At 41.5% G+C, this 2,684-nt stretch overlaps 1 pseudogene; it reads left to right on the top strand.

Moving 5' to 3' along the window:
- Positions 1-536: 536 nt before the first annotated feature.
- Positions 537-1,878, top strand: LOC108491884 (annotated as a pseudogene).
- Positions 1,879-2,684: the final 806 nt, after the last annotated feature.

Here is a 2,684-nt window from a genome sequence, read left to right as displayed (position 1 = left end):
TTAGAATGGCCAATCTTATTTATGCCCTTGGTGTTCACATTCTGCTAAATGTTACAGAACATTTTACTCAAAAAGCACGGAGCATCTCTGCAACCATAAGACCCACAGACGAGATCTCACACTGCTTAATATTTTACATACTAGTAGAATGGAGAGGAAAAATGGTAAAACATCAGTGACAAACCTGAACACTTGAGAGTATCTGGAGTTCACCAAAAAAAGAAAAAAAAATTAAAGAGCAGTGTTGTATTTCTAAGAAATTAAGCAAATATTTTTTCAAAGACAATTCCTTCATGTAAAGGGCATAATGCAGCAAAGGGAAAATGCCAGCTAGAAGGCAATTAGATGGTGTTACTGGCAGGGTGACAACTGGTTTCCAGAAAAAAGAATTTGAGAATGAGTATTTTCAGTTTAAATTGAGTACTGATAGTAGTTTTTATAAAATTTTCTTTAATTTCTCTCTAAATACTAGTTGTGACCTCTGTGGCATAGAATATAAACATTGGTTACTCAACCAAAAATGATTCAGAGGACACAGGAAAGAGGCAACTATGGGCTTTTTAGCAGTACCAAAGAACCCCCTGTTTGTAACTGCTAATTCTCCCATCTGGTTCCTCTTTTTTTTTCTTTTCTTTCCAGTCTGTGGGATACCTAGTAATCCCATCCGAGACAAAGCAAGGATTTTTGGAGGCACCCGTGCAGAAGAGGGCAACTTTCCCTGGCAGGTGTATTTCCAGGACCCAAGAGCAAGTGGTGTACTCATCTCTGAAAGATGGGTAATGACTGCAGCTCATGTTTTGGAGGGATATGATAAGCCCACCATGTACGCTGGGGTAGTCGATGTTAGTAAAGAATCTCTGGAGTATAATGCCGAACGTCTGATCCCAAAAGCTTCATTCATCCATCCTGGTTGGAAGGAGGAGCCTGAAGAAACCAGGACCGATTTTGATAATGATATTGCACTAGTGAAGCTGAGGGATCCTGTGAAGATGGGTCCAAACATCTCACCCCTCTGTCTTCCTGGTAAATCACCTGAATATGAGCTGCAAGAAGGAACTCTGGGCTACATTGCTGGATGGGGCCAGAGAGAGAGAGGAAAACTACCTAGGGATCTTTGGAAGGCCCAGATTCCCGTGGTTAACATGGACAATTGCCGATCTGTGAAACCAGAGGGCTACGATGATTCTGTTGTTTACCTGTTCACTGACAATATGATCTGTGCTGGTGGGGGCAAGGACAGCTGTCAAGGGGACAGCGGTGGAGCCTATGCTATCCAAGATCCCCTTAATGACACACGGTACTACGTTGCGGGGCTGATCTCCTGGGGACCGAAATGCGGTACCTTTGGTCTTTACACCAAGGTAGTGCGTTATCTGGACTGGATTAGAGAGACCATGAGCAAGAATGAGGATGAAGAAGCTTGGCAGAAATAGCTCTTTTTCAGCACACATACCCTAGAATGATGACTATATGTTTGGGCTGGCTGTGATCCTGTTCACTCTGTGTATATAATGGGCAATATATAACACAATGTAACTCATTGTGTCTATGCTAAGTGGAGAGTCAGGAATATGTATCTGTTTCTCCCGCTGTCATCATGTCTGGGAAGGGAAATTCTCTTTTTTCTACTCCTAATAGCTTAGGAGCAACACGTTGTTCTGAATAAAGAGGTTCCTTTTATTTTTTTCTGTCCTATTTTTTCCCACTTGGAGAAGACCTGGCCATGGCTCACCTAACGGGGAGATTTCAATGAAGACAAGAAAGAATAATTGTTGGTTCCCAATATATGTTCAGAGCCTGGTTTCTGATTTATGAATTTCCTTTACTGTTCAGAATATCTAACAGCATTAAAAAATGTCCAAACTGCCTTTTGTGCAATGTGCTATTGTGTGTATACTGCCTTTCTTTTTCTCAGTCTAGACCTAGTTCTCCTTGAACTCCCTAAATTGTATGTCTAGTCACACTCTGACCCACTATGCTGCCAGCTTGCACCAAGCTATAACATGTGCTACCTCACCTCTCTACCTGAGAGTCTTTATGAAGTTCTTCTGAGATGGTTGCATCTCACTGATCAACCAGTACCACCAATGAGGACTTCAGACTTCTCAATCAAGCTAAACAGAACAGACATCTTCAAAATCCTTTCATTCACCAGTCCTCAGACTTTATTTTTTCAAACTTTATGGAGTTAGATAAGAAATGAAGTTTGACTTTTCTCCCACAACACTCCTTCCCGTGATTTATGGCAGGTAGTCTTGTGGGAAAAGATTACCTGACATGTGTTAGGGGTATTTTCTGCGCCAGAAGATCCCATATTACTCAATTCAGGACAGCAGAGGACAAGAAAAACAGAAATATAGCTGAATGGTCCAGGAGGAGGAGACAGGAAAAATACTTATTTAGCTGGGATTGCTGTTCCTAGGAGGTTTTCAGATTCCTATGGGGATTTTTGGCAAATAATCTATTCTCCATGCCTCAGCTTCCTAAATTTTCCTAGTCTCCTGCAAAGCAAGAGATTCCCTCTCCCAAACCAGGGTTTATCTCTTGGTCCTGTAAAACCTTATTTTTCCCTGCTCTTATTGCCTCTCATGCTCCCTTTTCCATACAGATGGGAAAAAACAACAGAATTCTGATTCATAGAAATCATGGATGAACTTCTATCACCTGTGCACTTTCACAGATCA

The sequence above is a fragment of the Lepidothrix coronata genome, unplaced genomic scaffold (genome assembly GCF_001604755.1).
Source record: "Lepidothrix coronata isolate B3197 unplaced genomic scaffold, Lepidothrix_coronata-1.0 Scaffold2291, whole genome shotgun sequence".
Taxonomy (NCBI): Eukaryota; Metazoa; Chordata; class Aves; order Passeriformes; family Pipridae; genus Lepidothrix; species Lepidothrix coronata.
This window is presented reverse-complemented; position numbering and strand designations above follow the sequence as displayed.